The 27,190-nt window shown below is 42.2% G+C and overlaps 1 protein-coding gene across 4 annotated transcripts in view; it reads left to right on the top strand.

The window, feature by feature from the left end:
- Positions 1 to 671: 671 nt before the first annotated feature.
- SEMA5B (semaphorin 5B) overlaps positions 672 to 27,190 on the top strand; it is a 262,758-nt gene continuing 236,239 nt past the window's right edge. For 3 of the 4 annotated variants that reach the window (XM_057368567.1, XM_057368565.1, XM_057368568.1), the window contains exon 1: positions 672 to 1,002. The gene's annotated coding sequence lies outside the window, so the exon portion shown is untranslated. The remainder of the gene's footprint in view (positions 1,003 to 27,190) is intronic. The other variant, XM_057368566.1, reaches the window with a different exon arrangement.

Raw genomic sequence — 27,190 nt, 5'->3', positions numbered from 1 at the left:
GAGACGCGGCCACAACCCCGGGCCCGWGTAAGGGGCTCAGTCACGGGCAGGGGATCGCGCTCCGCTCCGGGTTTGGTGCAAACCTGGCCGGGCAGCGTGTCGGGGCGGCCGCTGCCGCGGGGTCTGCACGACAGCCCGGAGCCCCGCGGCGCCACTCCGAGCCCCACTGCAGCCGCTTCCCTGCGCCCCTCTCCCATCACAGCCACACAGCAACGCCGCCAGCCAGCCCTGCCCCTTCCAGCAGGGAGGGAAGAGGCTGGATTTAAACACAAACATCGCTCCACCGCTCGGTGTACTATTTTCGCTCTTGTCTGGCACCTCTCCTGCACCCTCAACYCTCCCCACGCCGTCAGCACTTGAACCTGCCGGCCTGAAAAGTGTGCCATCCCCCATCCTCGACCCCCTCCCCTCCGGGCCAGCCCCACCGACCCCCCTCTGCAGAGTCCGGCTGGGAAGCGCCGCTGTGCTCCGCGGGACCCCCCACCGGCCCAGGGAGGCTGGCTGCGACCAGCGGGGAGGGCGGCGAGGACGATTCGCTTGCTAGAGAAATGCCCTGTTGAACTTTGAATATATTAGTTGACATCAGTGCGAGTTGGGGCTGCCAGCCCCTAGCTCCCTCCTCCTTCCCTACCTCCTCCTCCTCCGCCTCCTTCTCCTCCTCCCCTCCGTCTCCGATGGAAAGAGTTGAAGCCGTGCTGATAGGAGCCGCCTGGAAGAGACAGCGGAGCGCYCGGGAGGACTTCGGTCCCAACTCCGGCCGCGCCGCGGGGACGCTGCCCGCCGCCGCTTGCATGGCCCGAGGCGGCACTCCCTGAGCGCCGGGCTGGGGAGAGCCGCCGCTCCGCTCCCCTGTTCGCCCCGAGCCGAGCCCAGCCGCGCCGAGCCCAACCGAGCCCAGCCCCGCCGAGCCGAGCCCAGCCGCTCCGCGGCTGCCCCYACTCCTGCGGCAGCCGGAGCGCGATGTGCCGGTGAGCCCCGCACCGGGAGCCCGGCGGCCACCCCGTAAGCGCAGCGCGGCGGCGGCCCGGGGGGCGGGCGGCGGGACGGGCCGGGGGGCGCGCAAACTTCCCAACTTGGCGGGGTCGGGGCGAGCGGGCGGCGCTGGGAAGGGGATCCGGGGAGGTGGGAGCCCCAGGGGCTCCTGTGCGTCTCCTCCGCCCCCGGCGGAGCGCCCGGTGATGGGGGGCCTGGGGCAAACTGCGGGACGTGGGGGTGTGTTTGTGCCCGGCGCTGGTTTCGCCGGCCCCCTGTCCGCCGGACAACCCAAGGGTTTTCTTTTTTTTTTTTTTTTTTCGCTGTGTTCGCACTCCGGCAGCGCTGGAGACCACGCTAGCTCGGAGGTGGCAGTGGAGGTGCTTTTTTCCTCTTTCTCTCCCCGCCACCTTCCCAGCTCTTCCTAAACCCGCTAAGTGGGGCTGTGCAGAAAGCAAAGGGGTGCAGTGRTGGGAAGCTGGATAGCCTAGACGAAGGGATATTAATGATTTTTGTTTTTCAGATGGTAATTTGTCTTTGTGGTAGGGGTGGCCCATTAAATTTCAGCTCACGTCCTGATGGAGATCAAAAGCGAAGGGGAGAGGAAGAGGGAAGCAGAGAGCCTTGTGCAGCTCCTTAGCTTCGCGCATTGTTAGAAACTTACAGGGAGTGTATGGGGGGGTAAGATTTCCAACCTTTGTCCATCCAGCTCTAATATCCACACCAAAGCTGGCGACCTGTATTTTCCAGCATTACCATCTGCTCCCTGGGGYTTCCCAGGAGCACACTTACTGTTACGCCTCAGAGGAAACAAACAAAAGGTGTGCTTGCCAAGTCGGTCCTGAACCTGTCTCTTCACGGGCTTTTAGATGGAGCATAAGTATCGAGGAGTATCTGTGTTCTAAAGGTTCACTSTCCTCTGTTGGCTCAGTTTAGACTCTTAGATAATTTCCTATCCTTAAAAAAGACATGGTAGATGACAGGTCCTGTTTTATAGTTTGTTTTGGGGTTTTTTTGGGGGTTTTTTTTTTCCCCCCTAATTTATTTGTCTATTTTTGGTTGGGGTTTACGTTTATTTTTTTCCCTTTTTTTTTTTTTCAAACTATTTATGTATGGATATATTGGTTTGGGTTCATAGTAAAGTTTCATTTTTTGTTGTGCAAGTGTTCCCTCTCATTATAGAAAATACTTCTTTTCCTAAATTATAGTCTGAGCTGCAAGATGTTTGATGTCTTTGCMTCTGGATGGGTTCAGTGGTAGGCTRAGACCCCAAGCTGACTGCACTGTGAACAAAATAGAAACCAACTAAGCTAGAAGTTATAATGGGCTTTGATTCTTACTGCTGCTTGAAATCAGTAGAGATCCCAGGTGAGTGAAGGCAAGTAGGAGGAGTGAGGGTTGCTGTAACAAACTACTCATACAGAAAAGTACTCTGTTGATTATAGATCTGATTTGTTAGCACCCAAGGGAGAAAACTGGTCATAACTGCAGAGAAAGTGGCAATGGGTAAGAAAAATTCTGTGGATACTTAACCAGATTTTAAAGAGCGATTTAATTTTTAAACARTCACTTGAATCATCCATATCTTTAATTTTTTCTCCTTTTGCTCTAAAACTTTTCTGCTCAGATTGGATTGGATGATAATTAGACTCTGCACTAGGCAGGCAATAATAGGGAATCTCTGTGATTTATGTTATGCCTCTTGCATTTTCAGTGAACTAGAGACAAATTGTCCTGTTTTTCTCTCTATCTTGCTTTCTTTCCTTAAAGAGGCCAAGTTTTTGTCCTCCTCTGCCAGGAACATGCTAATCCTGAAGTTGTTGGGGAGAGCGAGATYCCACCCTTCAGAATCTAGATATTTGCTTTGTTCATCCCCCCAGTCTGTTATGCTGATGGAATTGGCARTGGCTGCCCTCTGTGACCTCCCTCCCTTCCTACAAAAAGCTGGGGCAACCAGGGAGGAGAAAATGTGCAAACTCCAGCAAGTGAAAAAGCACAACCCCAGAGGACAAAAGGCTTGAACAGAGAGATGCGGGGGATGAGGTTCTGCGTAGAAAATGACTTTGAGCAAGCTGGCCTTGATCAGTTCACATTGACTGGAAAAAAATGGCATGGGGATGCGTTCAGCAGGAATGTGGATAGCCCAACAGAAATTCAATACAAGTGGTGCCATGGAATTTTAGTTGCTTTGCAGTAAGATGAAACAAGTTCCCAGACGAAGTGGTTTTGGTTGTCCGTTGTGATTGCCCTTTATTCTCCAGGCTGACAGCTGACCAGACTATAAACTATATACCACAGACTATACCCCCAGAAGATAAACTCCTTTTACCTTGTCAGCAGTTGTAAAAGTCCTGCTTGACTTGGGCTGAGGTACGGTAGGGCCCTGTTAGAGGGAAAGTTCCTGGAGAGCAGGCTCACTTTGTGATATTAAACATAGCTCGAACAATAGATTTCTATTTTAGTCAGAATGAATAAGCATGTGAACAGACTTACTAGGGTTAAATAAGACCATCTGCACGAATATTATTTTCCTGAAAACAAATAGATGCCGGGCAAAGTTTCAGTGTGCAGCCGGGGCTGTTGCCTTGCTGTTCGGCAAAAGGGGGCAGTATCCAACAGTGCCAGGGAGCGATGCGCCGCTGCCGCCTCCCTGTCTCGAGCGCTGGTGCGTGCTCTATCAACTAGGAGCTGGCAATTTGGGGTGTTATCCGGTAGCCCATATTCAGGTGATTCCTTGTAAAGACATCAGAGAGATTCATTGACTGTCTAAAACGTGCAGCATCAAAGCTGTAATTGTTTTACTTTGTGGTTACATCACTTCCATATGCTGATGAAAGATAGGAAATTAAGGACAATGCTGTACAATTGCAAAGCTAGTTTTGTTAAYATTTAGTAGGCTGACAGAAGTAACCTTACCATGTTTTTACTGTGCTGATTTTAGGGAGAGCTTGATGAAGCCCTAGCTTTGGATTGTTGRTATAAATGCCCTCCAAGGAATTGTCATCCCATGTTTTCCGTAGTAAGAAAACCAAACATTTTCTTCTCTAAATTTAACTTTCTTTGAGAACTCATTTGTTTCTAGCCTAGAGAAATACATTGATCCATTTCATAAAATATTAGKTTTAGAATGCATTTAAAAGCCTTTTCACCTTTCATTTATCTATATGCTTGGATTATTATACTAGCATTTCAGTTATTTTTTTACTGAGARCCATGGGCAATTTTACTGAGCATCTGTCATTTGAAACCTATGCACTGAACTCCAGCTTTGTCACATCTAAGTGTTGCACACTGCCTTCATGACAGGAGCTGCAGCATTAGGGGCAGACTGGCCCCAAGTGAGGGGACTTGGCTGAGGAATAGAGAGTCGGTCGTTATAATGTGAAGTTGTTCCACTGCTGGGGTAGTGCCGAGATTCAGAGTTTAGGGGCAGTCCAGTGTGAAGTTTTCAACTGGATTTGCCTTGCTGCAGATCATTTCTGGTGTAAAACTGAAAAAGGGAAATTTAAGTACCTGCACATAGTAGTGGACGCAGTCAAGAATGGTTCTCTAGGTGTAAAATTCATTGGTACTCTSTGTCTAGCAGGTGTGCAAGTACCAAATCACACTGAGATCATGAAGTCAGTCTTAAGTGATGGACTTACCTTTTATAGACTGAATGCTGTGGAGGTGAACTGCCGCTCTTTTGGGTTGGATCCTTGTGATGTAATCCGAGAGAGTACTGCACTCTGCCTGCTGCACCTTGAAATGGGCTGTGTCCAAGCRTTGTTGCTTCTGAGGATCAAGTCAACAGCTCTTTGTTATGGTGCTGTTACTTAAGGAAACAAAAGTAAGCTCACTCAAGGCAGCATGTCAGATAGTTTTATGGTAGGGATTGTTTCTCTTGATTTTAGACTGCTGACTTGTCCAGTGTGCCCAGTATCAGGACTCATCCCATCTCTGTCCATGGTGGCGATTTTCATTAATTTCAGTGGGAGCTGAGTTGCAAGCCTGCAACTTGTATAGACAGCACTTTGCTTGCTGGAGGTTATTCTTCAAGCACAGTTAACCTCAGTATTTATTTCACTGTTGTTCTCATTGTTGTCCAAAAAAAAAAAAAAAAAAATACTGCATGACAGCAGTTATTTCTTACTCCAGGCTCAAACCATGTGAGCAGAGTGCAGCAGAGCTCCAACAGCACAACTGTGACTTTCAGCACGCAGGGTCTCCTTGACTACAGTGCCGCGACTCGCAAAGTTACCTCTGCTTCAGAACTCATATAAAGCACAATTTTTTTAAGGTCCACAAAAAATAACTCAAGGTGATTTTCTGAAGATGAGTATATGAGTAGTAATGCTTCAGAAGTATTACTGTTACCAAATGTGTCTACAAACCAAGCAGGTTTGTTTTGTTTCCAAATGTAATAATTCTGGGAGGTAATTTGCATGTGAAGGATGTTACCAAGTTACAAAGTATGACTGAATTTGTGGCAGGACTATTCATGTGCTTGTAATTAAACCAAATATAAACCGAAGCACTATGCTGGTTAAGGACTGGTGTGTCTTTATTTACTTTTTACTGAGCTCTAAATGAGACAATAAGTAAACATGTTGATAAGTAGTTTTAATCCCCAAATCAATTGTGAACACCTTTGGACTTAATAAATAATATGTGTAATTTCACTGGTGTTCAAAAATGGGTCATTTATGGAGAAAGCACAGAATATTTTCTTCCCAGAAACTGCTGTGAAGGAGCTTGATCTTACAAGGTGCTGCATGTTCTTCATTGTTGTTAATGTGTCTCCGGGAAACAGCACCCGGCATGACCAGACCCTGATAAACACAAACTGCAGCAGTGTCTGACCTCCGTGGCTTTGTTGAGCAGGCRAAATGCTTATGGGCTTGTTAGTCTAGATAACATACTCCCTATTACGCTGTTGCTGGAAATCAAATAAATTGCAGAGTGCTAGTTTCAAAGATTTGACTTTATCCATGGTGCAGCAATGCATGCCCAGCTGGGGCATAGCAACCTGCACAGAAAAGCCAGAGTTATCCAGTTTTATTTATGCCAAATATTGTGCTGCATTCTGAAGCTTCATCATAACCTGAGACCTGTGAGGCAAACCCATTCCGTAACTGGGAATATCACGTGAGGATCTGGTGATGCCAAATAGATCCTTCAGTAGTCCTCTGCCCCCTGTGCTATGGAGGATATACCCTGATGCCACATGCTCTCARGTGTTAGGCAGAGATGCCACCTGCAGTCCTGCAGAACAGCCCAGCTAARTCCTGCATAGATGATCTATAAGCCATTTGCAGTTTAAGGGTTTGTGGCTTCTGAAGTTTGTATGTTTTGCAGATCGTTTGTGGTATAGTCTTCAAAAACTGTTAGATTTTAAGACAAGCAGATGGCTTTAACAAAATATATTTGCTGGCACCTGGAACAGGTGGATCTGGAATCAATTTATGCAGTGTAATTTTTTCCACACCCCTTTTGGAATAATTTTGTACCCTGGAGCTACCTAAGGTGCTTATTATGTCGCCAATAGGGAACAGCTTCTGTCTGACTACATAAGATTTTACACATCTTTTATAGCTAATGCCTAGATGGAAATGCAAAATTTAGTGCTGGGAGTGCATGTGAATTTGTGAAATTCCCTGGAGAAAATGTGGGTGCATGTATCAGTGAATGAATTACGCTTCTCCATAGAAAGAGAGAGCTTTTTTTTTTTAGTGGTAACAAATGTCCTGTTTTCAGTGCTTGTCATTTTAAAAGCAGTATTTTTCATTTCAAGTGCAAACCTTGTGCAAACCTTGTGCAGGTTACTGATGTAGAGTGAAAATGAAAAAATARCTTCAATTTTATTTGAAAGGATAACAGAATGAAAATTTCTTATGTGGTATGAAAGTGTCTTGACTCAGAGATCAAGTTGGCAGTTTCAAAATATGGCTGTGATAGTTATGACTAGTTTTGTGGGAAAGGAGAAGATCCTGCCTCTCTTCTTGAAAGGCAGGAAACAAACTTCCATGAGACCTTGGCCACATCCTCATTCTTACAGCAGAATCGGGGACAGCAAGCTTACCCAGCTGTGTGGACTCAGTAACTTCAAAGAGATTTTGAGTGGGTGCTGTGGAACCATCTGCTCAACTCAGTGGAAGGATTAGGAACTAAATCTGGGAATACTTTGGGGCCAGCCTCTTAAAGGGAAGAGGAGTTTAAGGATGGCCTGTTGGGCAGGTTTAATTGCTTTGCTGTGTTGCTTGGCCACGTGGAAGTTGTTTAGCCTGCTGTTTCAGCTAAAGGTTGCTTATTTATCTCCTATGGTGCTGATTTACAGCACATCAATGATTAGGGAAAAAAAATAAGACAGGAAAGGAAAGGGTAGTAAGTTCACTCTAGATAACTCAGTACAACAGGATAATATAGTAAATTCAAGAATGCAGAAAGATGCTTTTTGGAGCCTGTATATATATCAAATGGAAGGAAAAATTGGCTAGGTCTCAAAAGTTTGTTAGAGTGATTACAGATCCCCCTGCCTTGCCTCATGTTTCTTTCTCTGCTCTCCCTTCCTGATTGAAGATGATTGTCTGCCAGAATGAGATTTTCAAACACATAGTTTGGACAGGGCAATCAGTCTGTATTTATAAAACACTTAATTTTTCACTCTCTGACATTTTTGGGGTCCACTCCACATATGAGGGGCATTTTCATTAGAAACACAAAGCTGAAACTCTGTTTCTGTCTGTGTCCAATATGCTCCTCCAGTCTAAGAGAGCTTAGCTTTTTGTTGTAATTRCAGCTTGTAACCACCTACTTAAAATAAAAGACAACAGTGGGAAGAATATCATTAGTGGCTTGCGGTAGGAAAAAGATACACGCTTACTCAACATGAGCAAAATAGGAATATGCACTGCAACCATGTGCTGTTCCAATACTGACGAAGGACGAGGTGAAGTAACACATAATACGAAAAATTTCACAGTTCCTGCTTTGTGAGGATAATCAAGTGATATAATAGTACAACTTACCTTTATTTCCATTTTAACATCTGYGCTCAGCAGTCAGAAGTAATAATCATCAGGGAAAGAAAGCGAAGTATAAAAGGACTGCGGCCTGGAGARTTTTGTGCTCATCTGTTAAAGATATCATGAATAATGATGCAGATGGGCTCCAGGTAGGGTTKCCAGTGACTGAAATCTGTACAAATTAAACTGTGAGGTCTGTGAAAAGCTGGTCTTATGTGACTTGCTCAAGGTCATAGAGTGTGTTAGTGGCAGAGGCAAGCCCTGAAAACACTTACTCACATACTTTATTCTATATGTGCAGTTAAATATTATGAATGAAATATTTTATCTCATTGCTTTCCTGCATCAAAGCCCTACTTGTGCCTTATAAGACTATTTATTTCCATGCCAGACATTGCCAGTAGCTAATTTGATCATGTAAATCCTTTACTCATCTAAACAGTTCAGTTTAAGTTAGTGAGACTACAGTTTGAAAAAATAAGTACCCTGATTGCATGTGCACTATTGGTCCCAACATTTTTAAGATGGACTAGGGATTATTCCTGTATTTTGCATTTTTGTATGCATTCCAGACATGCATCTATACAGGTTGAAATAAAACAAAAACAAGTGATTAACATCTTTAAAATTTAACATTTCCCCCCCTTAACCATCAGAAATTGTTCCCAGGAGAGTAGTTTACTAGATATTTTATGTATTTGTCTAGGAGTGTACATCAGGAATACAAAATAGGATTTTCTAATGCTATGTGTTCCCTCTAATGAGTCTTTGAAATATTAAACCAGTTTATATTGGGAATGAGTTTTGCACACCTCCTTGTCCRTGGTAGCTTTGCAAATCCAGGCTTCACTGTTTTGCCTCAGAGAATTATGAGTTTATTATACTTCTGGAATGCTAATTGCACTTCATTTTTCCCCTAAATTTCTTCTTCATATTTATTTATTGATTGTTCATTTGAGCACAGTTTCACAGATAATGATTGTACTACTGAGAATAGCTGGCGTGAGTTAATTTTAAGAAGGCTGAAGTTACAATGCCATCCTTTTTTGCCAGAATTTTCTCTGCAGAGTTCATAAGCTAAGGCATCCAAAATGCTAAATTAGTTAAGATGACTGGATAAGATTACTGCCAGTGCTGTATTTCATTCCTGGTTTCATCAAAACAAAGCACATCAAAGCTGACAAGTCAAAATTTAATTTTACATTGAAAACTCATGGGCAGATTTGAGGATGATGTGCTTTGGGCCAGCAGTCTTTGGTCATTTGGTCTTTAGTTTGGAGTTCATTGACTTCTGTGTGAGAGAGCACATGTGAACAGGGTTTTCAGCATTTTACCCTTTAGTTTGCATTCGACTTTTGATTCCTGGGATTCTTCCCCATCGTGTCCCTCCTCCCAYGGTGATGGACTCCAGAAAGTTGCTTACTGTCATTGTTATCTSCCTTCCCTGAAGGCACAGAACTTCCCTGAGTTGATTCATGTTCAAGTTGGTCGACTATTCTAAACAAACCTCCAATTTTGAATTAAATATTTATGAAGGAAGAGAACATACTGCAATTCTTGGTTAAGTGTTTAAAATTCAGCAACCTTTGCGATGATGTTGCCTCTTAGCTGCTAGGTTCTTGATCCTGTTGTGCCCTTATCCAAAGAGGAGAGCATCACATTTTCTTGCTGTGGAAGTACTCGTGAACTGCAGTCAAGTAATATCTTAATTTTTCTGTGATAGTTCAATATGATACTGGATTTTCCAATGTTTTTTCAATCCTTACTGCTTGATGGCTTTTCTCTGAACTTTCTAAGGATGCTACTGGCCAAAGAAGACAGTAGTACTGACAGCTATGAAGGTTTGGGAGAAATGGAACAGCAGAGGTTGTAGAACAAAACTGAGCAGATAGCAGGAGATAAGGACTGTAAAGTAGGAAGGCAGAAGAGAAGGACAGTGATACAGGAAGCTCTTGGCATGAGGAGCTTAGTGTGTTACATGTCTGTTGAAGAACAGGAGTAGCTGCAGAGGTAAAAGGCAACAGCARGTTTTTACTGGCACAGGAGGATGGCTGGGAGCAGGGTAGGGACTGCAGCAGCAGCACTGCTTGTAAATCACAGCAGTGTTGTATCAGGGAAACTCTGCAGGGAAAAGTCAAAACATCTGTCTGCACTTTGCCTGGGCATAACCAGATTCTTGTTCAGGAGCACTGCAAGGCAGGCAATGAGAAAAGAGATGGTTTAAACTGACTGAGGGCAGAGTCCAGGTAGAATTTATGGTGAGGAAGACATTCCATTCTTGCAAGTGTAGAATCTGAGCCTGCAGAATCAAACTTACTTTTGCAATCTGTACAAATTCATGAATGTGCTACTAATTTCAGTAAAATGACCTGTGGATAGGAGTTTACCAGCATGAGTTCTTGATTGCTAAACAAGGCAAACGGTTAAATTATTTCCCAAAGTTATACTAGTATAGGGTTCAGCTGCACTAACCTTAACTGTGATACTTGTGGTTTGAGAGGACTAGAATCTTCTCATAAGTAATACACGTTCTGTTTTTAGTTTGGAAAGATGTTATCATTTAATGAAAACTCTTTGTTTTCTGGCAGCCTACCCTGCTATCCATTTACAAAGCTCTCAGAGGGCTTGGATGTCCATGAAAAGTTCAAGAGCCCAATTCTACTGCCAGATAGGCAAGTGCAGCCTCAGTGAAGAGCTGCGGTTGTGCTTGACTGAGGTCTGTAATGCGAGCCCAAAAAAATCAAAGACAAGTTTGTACCTATGGAGCTGGATTGCATAGGGATGGTATTGGTCCAGAGGCACTCTCCAAAATGAGGTCTGCAAAATTATGCTGTTGCAAAACCCAGCACCTAGAGAAGCATTTTCAGTTTTAATTAAAACAAAATCTAAAACAACATGATCTCTATTTCTGCTGAATTTTAACCTTCCACATTTTTGAGCATAAGATGGAGAAATAATTGATAAGAAACAGAAGTAAAATAATGAGACTTGCTTTTTTTCCCCTTTCCCAAGCTGATTCAACTGAACAAGGGGGAAAACCTCTGAAGACTTTACTTCAGTTGAGTAAGACTTTTTCCACAAATAGACCAAATGAGCTACTGAAGTGCTTCAGTGAAGTTATCACAACAGCCTTGAGCCAGTGGGACTATTTACATGGCAGACTTTTACCTGATAGACAACGGGGGTTTAAATTAATAGTATAAAGAATTGGAAATAATCTGATATATGTAGTTGTAATGGTCTAAGACAGTTGTGGAAGAGACAAGAGCCTGATCCTTCAACAAAGGACATGAGTAGGAAGTGTTCAATTTATGTAAGTTAAAATTGRATTTTTCAGTTAAAAAAGAACCCCAAAAAGTTCACATTTTGCTGTTCTTATCTAAGGAATATTTGATTTTGAAACTGGCATACTACCTGAGTCAGGGCTACAGGATTAGCCCCAGGTTTTCAACCTGACAGTGCCACTTTGAAAYGCAGCAGTATAATTTAGGCATCTCTTATTTGTTTTGAATAGCAGAGCTAACATGTCTGTCAGATACAAAGACTTGATAGACATGATTAGAAGGCAGAAGATCAGGAAAAATGTGTGCTTACCACAGCCAACTCTCCCCAGTGAAGAAATGAGTGTCTCGGTGGCATATTTACAATTAAGGTGTAACTGAAAGCTTTTTTAGAAATGTGCTTTGTAGACTGCTTTCAAATGGTGTTTTCTATTATGACCAGTTTCTGGAACAGATTATCATGATTGTAGGAAGCACTTCAAAGCAGATTGATGTAGGAAGATCTTTCACCAAAAATTTCTACTTCTCTGTAAAACAGAAAGCTACAAATGTGTCTGCAATCTGTGTTGTTTCAGCTACAACAGCAGTTATTTGATAGAAATGGTCTGCTCTTAATTTCCAAAATACGACAAAGCTCCTTTTATTTTGCTGGCCCCTCTGTTTCACAGAGGGGTTCAAAGGTTGTGTTTCCTTTCTCCCATATCCTTCTAAATTTCTGTTTGGTATTTTTAAAGGCTAAKATTTAAAAGTTAAAATGAAATACTGAGCTACATCTGATAAAATCAGTCACTAATTTAATACATTAGCGGCCAGACTTTCATAGAACAGACCATAATACATTGTCTGGTTCACTCCCCCAGCTCAAACAGCACCAACCAAACCTTCACCATTAAGCTGAACACATGCTCAGCTGAACTCAGTAGTAGCTAAACCATGGAAATGCCCTTAAAATATATTAATTTCTGAATTTTCATGCACAAGGCTAGTGATATTCCATTTCATCAAGATATTCCATTTCATCTGTGTCTCTGAGAATTGAAGTCTTCTGCTTACTGGCAAACGCAGGAGCAAATGTTAAAAGCCATCTTTCTGGTTGGGATAAAACCAGGTGGTAACCACACATCAAACTGTGGTGGGATGCCTGTAAATTCTTCTTGGTTTTTAAGGATGTTGAAAAGAGAGGAAGCTTGTGCAAAAAATGAAAGGCAGCCATAAGAACAAAGACAAGAATCAATTAGAACTGTCTTGCTCCACTATGTTTAGTACATGCAGGGGACAGGAAGAATTTATGAAAAAGTCATGATTGTTACTTTGTGCCTTATCCAGCTGTAATATAACACACCCATTGCATTGTCCTTTMTGATTCTTAAGTGAACAAATTGATTTTTTACTAGGGAAGAAGATGAGACAAAGAGAAGTCAAGTCCCTTKTCTAAGCTTGTAGAGGGTGGCAGTGAAAGACAGTCCGCCAGCCAAAAATATTTTTTTCTTGTTTGACACCAGAAATATGATGGATTCTTTATGTTAAAGAAAAAGGGCCTTGAAATAGTCCCTGTCCATTCTGGGAARTTACTTTTTCCTATAAAACAAGGCCAAATTCTATCAAAGGATATGTTATGAATACTTATGCTAAGTATTAAAAAAATAAATGTTTTGTTATCCACAGTGTCATTAAATGAACAATTCTGACAATTCAGAATACAATTTATTTATAAAATATGGTGAGTAAATGAAGTTATCTTATATGGAGGATTTATTTTGGTTCTTTCTGAAAAAGTACGTATCACACTCAAATACGTTTCTGAAGCAGACAACTCTGTGAACACTTTCTTACCCTTTCTTTTCTCTAACATRGAAAATTAATAGCCAATCACCAATTTATCTGTATTTTTAGTGAGCATAAATTAATCTACTTAATATGTAGTGTGCTTCTTGCACTTACACATAATTAAATAATATTTGTTCTTAGAAACTATTCATCCTGTGTAAACCTGCTTCCTGAGTAAATATTTCTTTAATTACAAGAACAAATAGATTGTGGGATTTGGAGTCCATTATCACAGCGTTTCTTTCCCTAATGTRTGCTTCGGATGTGCACAGCAGAGAGGTCTAAATAGAGCCAGGAAACACAGCAACCAGCTTTTTTTTTCAGTTTGAAAATAAATACATCTTATGAATACTTCACACCTCCAGAATCCTTCATTTGGGGATTACAAAGTGCTTTGCCGTGCTTTGTGRGTATTATTTATTTCCATTTTAGGGAAGGATAAAATGAAACTGAGAGAGAGCTTAGGGCCCATATGCAACATCCCCACGTTGCATTAATAAAGAGAGCTAGACTAAAATGTATATGGTTGTATGCTAGTTGTGTAGAACAGCAGAGGACATGGCTTTTCCTGCAGGCTAATGAGGTCCGGTCTCTRTTTGTGGATGTCTGGTTGTGCATTTCAGGGGTTCTAAGAGCTCAAAGCAGATGGAAGTCATGGAGAGTTAAAGACACTAGGGATCTCAGAACTGTGCCTCTCCAGCAAGGCACCTCCTTTTCAGATTGGGCTACTGGGGTTCAGTCACTTAGCACTGGGGTGTGCAGTCAGTGGCAGAGCTCAGAGAGAAGCGCAGGTGGTGTAGTAGATGAAACCACCCCAGAAAATGCTAAAGGGTTAGACAGTCCTGAGATATTCAGCACACAATGGTGGAAATAATTTGATAAGCCCCCTGGGAATGAAATGGTTCTTGCCATGAGTATGTAAATCCTGATGTCCTGGTTGGATTTGATGTGATCTCTCTCTCTCCGCCTACCCCTTCTCCTATTGGTTGTTATGTTCCCCTTTACCTTCTCTCCCCGCCCAGCTCCTCAGGTAACTGGCCCTGAGGGATATATCAGTAGCCAGGTAACGCCGGAGCTCCCTCCTTCGTCCCTGGGCCCTAAGGGAATAATGTCCTGGAATAAACCACACGGCTGAGCACTCTGCTTCTTCATCTCTRGTAACGTAGGACTGTTAGTCCACTGGGGAAGTTGTTTCGCTAGCCAYCAGCTCAGGCGTGGGTTATCTCCTGCACAGCACCAGGAAGTGCCAGCCAAGGCGATCTCAAAGGCAGGAGACGCTTGTGGTACCCGCAGAGAGACGAGACCCCCTGGATACCCCCCAGCACACGTTACGCAGGTGTCCAGTTTTCTGGACTTGCTGTGCCAGAACAGAACAATTTAGTCCCAAATGCATCTCCTTGTTTTCACTGCACAACTCTTCTAGGAGTTTGGAAGCTCTGTGTGAATAGTACAACAGCAAAGCCATGCGCCTGTCCTCAGTGTCTCTGTGCTTGCCTCTGGGAAGGTGGGTGTRTATGTGGGTGTCACTGTTTCCCAGGATTTTTTATGTTGAGACTCTATAGGAGTAATTCCCCAGAAGTATGGGAGAAATAAATTTCCTGTGGGAGGAGTGTTTAAGAGTTGTCAGCACCTTCATGTTCCTTAACTGCAGGGTAAGGAGTTTCTGATAGGGAAGGGTAGATTTTGAGCTCTGACTTTCTCCTGCTGAGTTAATTACCCAGAGTTTAAAGCACTTCTTCTCCTGAGCTGGAGTTTCTTATGTGGGAAAGAGGKAAGAGGCCATAGCCAAATGAGATTGCCAATTAAGGATACAGGTGAACAACGCTTGTAAATGACTGTCTTGAGTCTGAGCAGAAGATTGTGTCTGCCGGTAAAATACTGTTTGGATAAACCCTTAATGAAAAGAAAGGGTTTACTGTGGAGTCAACAGCCAAAACACCCTTTCTGCTGTTAAGAGTACAGCTTGTCATATGTACTGAACTTCCTCCTGGCTTTTCTTCAGGATTGCAGGGAATGGAATAGACATTTGGTGGAGACTTTGGAAAATCAGAGCTGAGAGGGACAGTGAGATGCTGCATGATACCATGTTATTTGGAACAGTTCTTGGCACCTGCTTATCTTTGGATGGGTTAAATTCATAAAACCATTGCCGCTCACACACATGCTTCGAAAGTCCTGTCTTCTGACASTTGCTGGGTTTTTTTTTCCTCACTGGAACTTTTGGATGTAGCTGAACCTGGTCAGATGATAGACTGTGAAGGAACAAATATATCCCTTAAACAAAAACCTCTTTAGCATCTAATAGGTTTMGAGTTTTATTTCTCTGTGCATATTTACTCTGAAAGCTCACTGTTCCTTCATGGCTCTTGAGGGCTCTCTTATAACAGCAAAAGTGTCRAGTGCCCAAGAAAGTACCTGGATATTGAAGTGCTAATACTGCCTGTGCCTTGTCAGCTATCATAGGTGTGCAATGTTTGCGTCTCCTGCCTCTGGTGAAATGGCAACTAAAGAGTACCTTTATGTAGTTTAGTGCAATCCTCTTAACCACAAGAAGATGCTCTCACTGTGCAATGCAGTATCCACTCCGGGAGTAAGTAGGAATTATCCACTGCAATTTAGATTTACATCCTGGATTATTGGGCAATAATTTCCTTTTTGCAGGAAGTTCTAATTCATGCAGAGGTCAGAATGGTGCAGGGACAGGAAGTTTAGACCGGCTCTAAGAGGATGTCTGATGAGTGCTCTCTGCCTCAGTTTTCCAGTGTGAATGAGCACTAGAGTACATGTAGTCTGTTTTGTTTATTGAGTTCAGAAGTTCTTTGGGGATGAGAAGTTACTCCATGGATAGCAACTTGTGCTGTGCGACTCATGTTGAACCTCTGCCTGTCTCTGTAATTCAAATAGCAGTGGGAATCCATCTGAGATCCAAGTGCTTTGTGGTTTAAATGCTATCTCTGTGTTTTCAGATAGCATTCTCTTTAGCTTTTTGAGGCATTTAATGAAAATTGTTTTAACAGGACTGCAGTATCGTAAAGACCACTGGGTGTGTTTTCGTGTACGGGGGGGCATGCAACCATACAGTACAGCTGGAGCTGTAGCATTTTACTGTGCTGTGACAGGTAGCATCGATTTTACAGTTAGGTGAGACTGATTTCAAATGTTCCCTTATTGAGTTTATTGGCACCTTCAACTAACAATGTTAAAAGGTTAAATGGTATGTACATTACACTGCACACAGCCCCAAAATTTGTTTAGAGAACAAAACAGTAGTCTCTTGTGACTGGWCTCTTCACCCTACAAAATTTCTCTATGTGGATGTCTAGCCTAGGCTGTTTGAGAACACAGTCTTCTTACATCTTCTTTGTGTATCTTTTGGAGAACATTTCTGACTGAAAACCAAATTGAAGCAAGAGCAAAATGGACTCTTGAACTGAACATTGGCTGAAGACTTGGAGGATATTTGAAACATCTGGGAATGCCCTGGCATTCATAGCTAGCATCATCACATGYGTATCTGTGAATATGAACATGTTCCATGAATACTACATGGTTCATTACTCAACCCCCCTACAAAGCAAATAGTACTTCACAGGGATGTTGTAAAGCTTTGGTAACTGGGATCTGTAAAGCTCTGGGAACACCTAGTCTGGGCCAGAGATAGAATTGCAAGTATTAATATTGCTTGCATTCAAGTAATTCTGTATAAATGTCACCTGCTTTGGTCTGTGTTAGCAGTTAGAAAGGGACATGAATTGACTGAGAGAGTCGTGTGCTGYGATTGCTTAAATACAAACATGGGAATTGGTGAGTTTTAACTTATAAACTCATCTCTACCAGCTCCCTCAATGCCTTAGGCAAACACTGGGAAGTCAGTATCAGGCTTCTCTGTTGAAGTAATAATGCTTAAGGAAAAAAAAGAAGACAGACAGCATTTTCTAGAGTTGTAAGAATTAAAGATTGTTTTAGAGGATTACCTGAAAAGTGCTATGTATTTTGAAGGGTTTTTAATCCCTGTATATTAGTTATATGAATCGGAAAAAATCAGTCAAAAGTGCAGCTCCCATTTGGTGATTTCTGTTTGAAATTACCCTTTCTTTTATCAAAACACCAGAAAGGACAGATATGTGGTATTAAAAACAGTATGTTCCAGTTCAAACTGGCAGCATTAWCTCTGAAACCTGGCCTGCTGGAGCAGTGCTTTCAGAAAAAATAGATTTGCACCAGTTAGCTACTGCTAACTCTTTCCCTTAATTCCCCCAAATTATTTGCAGAACAGCTGGCATTAGCCGCCCTTACTTCCTTTGATGCAAGAAGTTTGCATTTCCCATTCTTAGATTCCTCCACATCTGTGCTTCCAGTAACAAGCAGTGATCAGTGGTGAGTCACTTTGACACATCGAGTGTCTAGTGTTGGCTTAGCTCCTAGTGACATGTGCCAGCCTGTGTGGAAAAAAAAAGAAATTCAAAAAACATAGACCCTAAAGGCATGATAACTTGAATTATTTCCCTTCACCTCTTCCCAAAGTGAAAATCCAGCTTGAATATGAAGTTCACGAACTGGAAACAAGCTGCTGACTCTGTGGCTGCTGTTGGCAATGAGCCTCCAAACCTCAGCATTCAAACTGAAAGCCAGATCTCTCTGGTGCATTAAGGCTTGCATGCTAGCTTTAATTGTTGAGCTTCCTTTCAGGACTAAGAGATTACAAAAGGCTCTCTTGTCTGTGTTCCTTGTTCCTGTGAATCTCTAGATAACTTGACTTTGAAGTGGATTGCAAATGAAGATGTTCCCCATTCTCTCCTCTACAAATGMACATCCAATGGTCACTGAAGTTTCCATCAACTTGATTAGCTGGCACTGGTTTTGATGTGCTCTGAAATGCTGAGAGCAAATTTTCTCTTTAGACTACCCCTCTAAAAGTTACTCAAGAAGTTACTGTATTTGTTCCTCCTGAATTTAAAACCTATGGATTGGCTGTGAACTTCCAGCTATGGACGTGATGTAAAGATCACTGACATAAAAGGGAGAGAGTGTCTTAAAATTTCTTCTGCTGGTTTTGAGTCAGGCTGTCTTTTGACGATACTTGTCTTCTAACCTGAACCAAGTATTCTTGAGGACTGTGCATATCATTACTGTTTTGGAAGTTTTATTCATTTCACTCTTACTGGTATGCCCAGTTCACAGTTTCTCTCATTTAGAATGGCTTGTGGTCTGTAGCAGCAGGTTGGTTTTCATTGCTGCATCCAACATGGATGGCTACCAAGTTTATATTTTAATAGAAGGTAGAATAGATCAATGTTRTGCAATCGAAGTTAGAGCCAATAGCGTATTTTACCTTTAAACGAGTRAGTCTACCAAAGCCAGCATTTTTTAAGTGGAACAGGGTCTGTGCAACTGTTGCAGTACAGCTGGAATATGCATTRTTAAGGGCAGGGTGTCCTCTCCAGGGCCTGGGTGTAGCACTTTATATGCTGTCCACCTGCAAGGGACTGTTTTCACTTGGCTGCACTGAACTGTGGTCATGGTTGAAAATAAGCAGATTTGTTATTTAATACCTTTGGCAGTCTGACATTGAGTTTTAGCAAAAAATCTAGAGTATGCTTGGTTGGCATCCTGTTCCCATCAGGAGGGACTCATGTAACAGCAGATTCCTGTGCTTGTCCTCTTCTGCTGGGGGTGTCATACCTGCCGGAGAGAGAAGGACTTCTTGGGTCTTGCTGTTTGTTGAAACCAGTCTGAGAAGGATAATCACAGTTAATGCTTCTCAATCTTTTGGCTCTGGCTGCCGTTTTTGGTCAGGGGTTTGAGAGTAGTGTTTCTTAGCCCGGAGTTCATGGGCTCCTGATGCATGGAAGTTCTGCTGTGTTAGCTTCTCCTTAGAGGTTGCGGATCTCTTCTGCTGAATGCAGGAGGGCAAGTCTCTGCTCTTTCTCTGTCAGAAATCCTCCCAAGAGCAAGAGCAAACTTCAGTTGAATTGCCTCTCTTACAGGCTGGTAAATTATGCAGCACTTTTGGATAGAAATGGGCTGAGCTCCAACATTTCTCATGCTGTTTGCCTGTAACCACTGTTCCTTTCCTGATTCCCATCTGCACTGTCAGAAATGGGCAGGCTCCCGTCCACTGCTGGCTGGGCYGCTGCTGACAGGATTGCTGCCCTCCCGGCAGGGCAGGGCCCTTCCCTCCCTCTGCCCAGTCCCTGCCGGCTGCAGTGCTTGGATGGTGTCCTTTGCTTTCATCCTCAGGACCGTACCTAATCCAGTGATTACAGCTGTTTGCGTTTCACCAGAAAACCTCTCCATCTGGCTGGGGGGCTGGTCAGGGTGCTAAGGGAATGAGTTTTCAGCTACTCCAACCTTGGGCTGAAATACAGACTTTTAATGACATTTTCTCCTGAATGTTAACGTTAGCTGTTTATGAAGCCAAGAATGTGTCTCTTCATGCCACTTGAACACTTTACTGAGGATGAGGGCACGATTAGTCATTCAGCAGGCAAACRTCTGGTGCTTTTGTGTGCCCCGCAGCTCTTCCTAGTCGGGAGGCCTCACCTTGGCCTGGCTAAGCCGGGAATGTGTTACCACAGGCATTTTAATTTTATGCTTTTAACCACCATCATAAATGAGCAGGGAGTAAAACTTGGTTTCTCATGTGGTCTTTTTCAGTYCTGTATCCTTGTATTTTTAGATCCCAGCTCATTCTGGATGACAATTTGTCTCTCTAGGTATGTGTGATAGATAAAAAATAGGATTTTCAGAGAATTTCTAAGCCTCTAGCTCTACACTTTCAGGCAAAATAGGCATCAGAAAACCAGGAAGGATAAAAAATACCCTTATACAATCTCTGTTCCTTTCCTTACTATGCTTGGCTTCTCAGTCCGAGTCACCTTCAAACAGGGCAATTCATGGCTGATTGTTGAATCATTGCAAAACCTCCTCCTTTTGTTTCTTTCCCCTGACATTGTTTCCTTCATCTGTGGCAACCCACAGGCTTTTAATTCTGGAGTGACAAGAAGTTTCTTTGTTTTCTACAGATGGGAAAACTTCCTTTTCCAAATGCTTCTCTATGTTGCTCACCTGAAATAACTAGCTTCTCCAACTCTTCCACCTCTTAGCACATCTTTTGTCCTGTCTGTGCATAAAGTTGTTCACTTTGTCTTTTGTTTGTTTCAATTCATCTTCCAGAAGCAGTGTGAGATGTGCAATGGGCTTCTAGTCCACCTAGTCTAGGGCTGATGCAAAGTGCCTTGAAGTCTGAAGCCTGAGCTGAAAGTGCATTACAGCTGCTAGGAATGCAGACAGTGTTTGTAGCCAGAGCCCGGAATTGCTCCAGGTATCTCAGTWGATCTTAATCACAACCTGTTTTCTTCATCCAGGGCATAACTTCCAGGCATACTCAGTCTCAGAGAAACAAGGTGCAACTTCTCTGTTGTTTTGCAAAGTTCAAGAAAGTCTAGTTAAAGTGATCCAYACCATCATTTGGCAAGTGGTGAAAAGGCTTCACTGCATGATATTTTGGTAACTACAAGGTGACAGTAMAGCACATTGTACAGGGAGAACTTTTACTCTCTGTCTGTTGGGCAATGCACATTTACAAAGAATAGTGGGGGTCTTCACCTTAATGTGGGATTGTTCCCTACAATGCATTTTCTCCTGTTGGCTTTAAATAGCTAAGCCCTTATTGCTTCYCTGGGGAAGGTGTATCATTGACCAGCAGTGAACTCTGTCTAACAACCAGCCTAAACTTTCCTTACTTTCTTGCCCCTTACTCCAGTTAATTCTTTCTAGATGTTTACWCTTTTCCAGTATTTGTAGATGGCTGTGTTGCTCCCATACATTATGTCAGTGATCAGTAAGCTTCATGCTTATAAATTGCAGTTCAATACTACTGTGAGTTTCATTCTGGAGATGTACATCTTCCAGTGCCACTACTTAATGTTCAGCTCAAACTCCAGCATGTTCTTTGTTAAACCCATTTGTGCATCTTATGGGCTCTGCATAAATCTGTTGTTTTGGATACCTTTGAAGATGTGGCACTACAGGCTCGGAACAAGATGAGTCCGTGCAGTGGAAAGCCACTAACCCCCTTTTTTGATATGTGAATACCTGTTAATTTCATTGCCCTAGGAAAGTGATTTCGCTTGGTAAGTCAGGCCAGCTTCTGAATGGAGGCTTGTGCATCATTAGTACAGATTGCTGTCCCCAAATTGTGTTTGGGAGTGTATGTGTGTGTGTGTGTGTGGTATGTGGGTGCACATGTAACTGAGACATTTCAGACTTCTCAGCTGTGAGTTAGGGGTAATGCCAATTGCAGGTACTGTTGCAATACTTCACAAACCAAATACTAATCACTGCTGTGATGAATAGTGCCTTATCTTCGAAATAAGCTCAGCTACCACCAAATCCTAGAGAAGCATTTCCTTTCGTCTCTACCAGATCTGAATCGGAAAGGTTTCAGAGGCAAATACTTCTTTTTAGGCTATCTTTGCCATCATTGAGCTTGATGATTAGGCTACCATTTTCTTTTATTTCAGTTCAATGACCAAGCAATCTGGAATTACATATCAGTCCCTGTTTCCTATATTTTATGAGTCATTGTAATTTAAAAATAACCTTTTTTTGGAAGCCTGAAATTTTACTAGGGGCTGAAGATCCAGAAAACCCATTTAGAGGAAAAAGACTAGTAAAAGTAAGAGAGGATAAAAAGCATCACTGGCTGTGTCTTTTGGTGTAAATCACATTCATTTCATAAAAGTCTTGAACACATCTCTTAAACTTTAATACCTGAATTTCAAGCCCAGCAGTCAGTGGAGTTTTTAACACCAGCCAGAGAATGCTCATAGTTGGCAGGCAGATGGTCCTTTCCCKTCTTTTACATTCTTTTAACGCACTATTGCTGCCAGTTGGGCATTTGAAAGCCTCATTAATTTTCCTTGCTGTTTGGCAATAAGACCTTGCTTGTTCCTTGCTGTCTTCCATTATTGAAACCTGTGCAGTTTTCAGATTGCTCCTACTTGTTGCTTTGATGTGGGGCTGTGTTATTTGCCTTGCTCAGGAACCAAGTGRTGGAGATGTTGAGTGATGTAGAAACATGCTGGGATGTGGTGTCAAAAGCACAAGTATTTAGAATGTGCAGAAGAGAAGTTTGGTGTGTGGGTACAAGGAGGGAATTAGAAATGAGAAAGAAGGGGACATGTCAAGACAATTGTGATGTTAGATCCAGCAAATTCAGACTAAACTCTTTCCTCTGTTTAAATTACCTGTGCTTTGATGTTGTGGAATACCCAGTGATGTTTCTCTGTACTTTCTGGCGAGGTTTCAGGTTTCTGTGAAGCTCTGAAAGCACACCTACCTACTAAAAATACTGGTTTTGCCAAACTTCTTCTCCCCCCTGCACCTCCAACAGAGAAATGCTTTACAGGTGTAGCCRTCCTTAATAAAATGAATCTGAGAAGTGGCGTCATGGGGCTGCACGTTTGAATGACTCTATATCTCATTATCCAGGTTACAGAGTAGATTTTTGATTGCCTGCCCTGCTAACTCATTTTGAGACAGGTGTGTTAAAAATGCATGTGTCCTTGGTTACCTGGAGAGAGCAGAGGTGCTTTGTRGCTCAGAGTTAAGTTAAACGACTAAAGCCTGTATTATTCATCAAGACAAAATCATTTTCTGTATCTGGAAGAAAAGAAGCTGTCTTGTCTTTGAAAATCATTTATCTGGCCTTGATTTTCCTCAGGGCAGTAAGTAGAAGTCAAGTTTAAAACAGAGATTAAAACTCTTTTTCAGTGGGATCAAGAAAAGTAAATTGCCAGCAGAGCCATTTTTGATCAAATGAGTGTCTGCTGCAGGAATTGACTGTGCTGCCTGTGCAACACAATGTTACAGTGTTTATCTGCTCTCCAGTCAGTTAGCACCGCTTTGTGCTCTTGGTGTGCCTGGCAAATTGAGAAAGATGGATGTGTAAAAGGTTTTGTCTTTCTGATGTGGACTTCTTGAAAGTGAAGAGCTCACTGATAGGCAAACAGCAGTTGCATCTGTCAGCATGTGCACAGAGAAAACAGGGGCACTAGGGATTTGTGGTACCAGCACCTGTGCTGATAGCTTGGGAAACAAGAAGTGGCGTAAGGAGAATGTGACGGCATTCTGCAGATCTCAGCCTGGGGTGTGATAGTCTGGATTCTCACAAGTGGACTAGAGTCAGATACAACCAGATCTTCAGTGCAGAACTGRGGGTGATAATCATCATTCATGTGTTGAGTTCCTCTGCCAAAGGGTAGGATGTTGCTGGATTCATTATCTTAAAGGGACAAAGTAATTCTGATAATCCGAACTGTTTTATCACAGACAGTATCYGTCCATTTCATACCTCAGTGCTCTTTGCTTTTGAGTCCCTGAGTAGTGACAGGTGGCAAATTGGATCAATTTATATTCTTGGTGCCATGGTGAGATACAGAGAAGAATAAATCTCCAGAGAAATGTGTCTTGGGCTTATGTGTGAGTAGGCACTAAGCAACGTCTCCAAGGGGACCATGGCAGCCACAGCTGGGGGAATGTGTGTGGCAAATAACACAAGTAGTATATTGATTGATTTTCCTGTACATTTTCATCAAGAGAGAGGGGCTGTGAAGAAATTTCTCCATACAAAGAATTAGGATTGATGAGTTTGGAGAATCTGGATCCRTATTGACTTTTGGTCTATCAGCCAACTCCTTGCCTTTAAATGATCCTTCTCAGACTTGTTATAAGTAAGCTCACCAATCAGCTTGTGACACACAGCAAAAAAATATGTGTTGTTTCCCTAGAACTGCAATTTATCTCTTTTAATCCTTGATTCCAGTGACATTGCTGTTATTTTTTCACTTATTCTCTCCTACCATAGTGGTAGGTAGTAAGATAAAACCAGAAAACGTACAAGGAATACTTGTATCTAGCTTCTGCAAGARGAAACATTCCAGGTGTTCCCTGGAATGTGTAATGTTCAAGATATCCTGCATTTGAGTCTGCTTGTAATTCTCCATAGCATTTCAATACTGGTTACAGTATTCTTTCTCTTCTCTCCTAAAATATTTGTGCATCTGTATGATATAYAGTTAAACAGGTACCTGTAACTGTATTGCTGGGCAGGATGAAGCGTGTAAGGATAGTTCACAAAATACTTCATCACTTTGAGTGTGAGTTATTTCTACCATTAACAGTATATATCTCACCTCCTTAACAATTCTGACTGTTTTCTTTGAAAGGATTAAAGAGAATCTACCATTTTTCTTGCTCTTCTGTAAACTGTATTAGTTGTTACCCAGATCCTTGCAACAGCATTTTGTTTGGCTACTTTCTCTTCTTCATTATATACCAGGACTTAATTGAACTGAATGAACTATACATGAACATGAAGTGGTGATTACTCAGCCCTGCTTGTGTTAATTCCCAAATATAATTTAACAATTTAAAAAAGTCTTAACTTCACTCAGTAGTTTTAGAGCATCAATCACAAAATTAATTAAAGCTTTCTAAATACGTCATGCAAATTATGCTTTACACCCCCAAATACATAAATCATATAGAAWTTATAAGTGTCAGGGAAGGCTTATTGCTGCAGCTGCCTGCAGTATACTGATGTGACTACTTACATCATAGCACCACAGTGTAATGAGCTACTCTTTGATGGCTGATTCACTGCACAGTGGAGGCTGCCATCAAATGTGTTGTAGCTGGAGTCAACCTAGAATAAGATGTTATCAGTCCAGCTGCTCATCTCCAAAATCTTGCTAGAGGTTATTTATTTTGGTTAACATGCTTCACTCATTTGCAATGGGCTGAGAGCTCATGGAGTCAATTTTTATGTTCATCTGACAAGTGACAACATGCTATTACAAAATTTACTGTTGTTTCTTTATTGTCTAGGCACAGCTATTGCTTGGACTCTTTTGTTGCAGGGTTTTATTAACCCATTTATTAACACTCCTGTTGTTGAAGTCTTTTCTTCCTCAGCTGCTACTCCCCTCCAATCATTCTGGCCTCAAATCTTGTAATCTTCACTTAAATTTTGGCCGGATTCTTGTATTAGTTTTTAAGTAGGATACCATTTGAATCTGTTGGGTAAGACAAGACATAGGAAAGCTACAGTATAGAGTAGCTTTTATAGAGTAGTATAAGAGTCCATCATTTTGTGATAAGCCCATGTATGGTGGAACTTTGGTTCCACACCAAGGCTGGGGAGTCTCAAGTGCCCCAGAGAGAAGCAAGACTAAGATGACATCTCTAGACTATTGACACTGCTCCCTGCTCTTGATAGGTGTTATGTTGTGCAGTCCTACCAAGACCCACTTTTAATAGTGGTTTTGTTCCCACTATTCTCACTGGAGCATTATTTAAGAAACTCAGCCCTTTGATAGCCAGAAATATTTTCAAAGGCGTAAGCTAATATTATACAGAGACAGCTTATATAATTTCTTTTCATGTATGAGCACTTTCTTTTAACCTAAATAGCTCTTTTATACTGATGTATTTATAGTTAATAATCATCTCCCCCTTCAGTTTTTGTTTTCCTTAGCCAGTGTAAACTCATGAGATCCATAAAGTGTCTGATAGCATGAGTAGCTTTTCTCTGGACCTACTCAAGTTTGAATTCCTCTGCTTTGGGTACAGGATAGAACTGTACTGCACAGCTCCATTAATGCTTTTTCACCTCTGCTAGAAAAATGTTTTTAGATACAATGATGTGGCTTCATTTGTCTTTTTAACAGCTTTGCCCTGATAATGGCTCAGGTGCTTGTGAATGCAGTTACAAAGCCAGGTTTTTCTAACTAGTTATATCTGCAATRTTCTTGCCTTTTTTTTTTTTTTCAGTACCCGATCTTGCCCTTTGCTTTATTAAACTTCTTGCTTCACACCTCTTATGTCATGTATGATATCACTGTTCTCTTCTGTATCACAAAATTTTTTGAACTGTGAAWCTGCATCACCTTTCTTTAGAACACACTGCTGAATTAAGAGCACGAGAGATGTAAAATGGGGACTGTGAGTTATCCTGTAGCGTTTGCTGAGTGTCTGCCTCAACTGCAGGGACTTAGTTGGTAATGAAGCAACAGAAGTTGCAGTCAGATATTTTTCATCTTTCACCTCATGGTAGCAGATGCCTTAACTCTGAATGTCTTCAGTTAAATCCCCAACGCACCTGTCATGTTGGTTTCCACAGTGTTGCAGGCTCTTGTGCTGTGCTGGACTATTTCAGTGTGTGCACCCTTCAAGGTACTCAGTGTATGCAAAGACAAAGCTGCTTTGCTCAGGGCAGCTTTTCAGCAAGATACATTTCTAGATGTGCCCAKGCAGAATTCTTGGCAGGACTGTAGCCTAAATCACTTTCAGCTTCATTGTGATACATATGCAGTCTGTGTCAGGCTCTGTAAGGGTATTTACGCCTCCTTGTGTGTGTAGGATTTGGAGGTCGCCTGCTGTGACCCACTGTCATCCCATTAATGAAACTGGAGCAAGCATGATTTACTTCAAAGCAGTGGAACTCCATATGGACAAAATTTATGCTTATATGGAGCTCCTCAACAAAGTAGGATTTTATACAATATTACTTAATCTACTAATATAGACAAAGATTGGAAATTCCACTCACTGGCAAAACCTGAAGCCAGTCAAATTCCATATTAAAATTGTCTGTTGCAGGATCCCACTGTCCTATTCAGTAATTCAAGTGAGGTTACACCAGGGGATGAGTCTGGCCAGTTAATTTACCCTTGATGACAGCAGTTGTGCCGCTGATCTACACAATTGGATTGTGTTTTGGCATTGGAGGGACTCTGGGGAATCTCACGTGATCTGTGCTGTGAAATTAATTTGATAATGCACCATTGTTTTTCCTGAGCTTGCTCATTCATTCCCTGCTGAAGCTAAGGCCCTCAGGATCGGATTCATCACGTTTAGAAACCAGCTACAGCGTTCCATTTACAGGATGTCAAAATCCCTGTGTGGTCTTTCTCTTAGGAAAAAAAACAAAGCGCAGCACTGTGTGCAAAAGGAAGCCTGACGGAGGTTTCTGCCAGTGAGGGGCACATTATCATCCCCCAGGCTTTACAGTTTACTGGGAGCACTGTAATCCRTAATTAC

Source organism: Malurus melanocephalus, unplaced genomic scaffold (assembly GCF_030028575.1).
Source record: "Malurus melanocephalus ecotype Western Australia unplaced genomic scaffold, MMel_1.1 scaffold_94, whole genome shotgun sequence".
NCBI lineage: Eukaryota > Metazoa > Chordata > Aves > Passeriformes > Maluridae > Malurus > Malurus melanocephalus.
The sequence above is the reverse complement of the archived record's forward strand: the minus strand, read 5'-3'. Positions and strand labels throughout refer to the sequence as shown.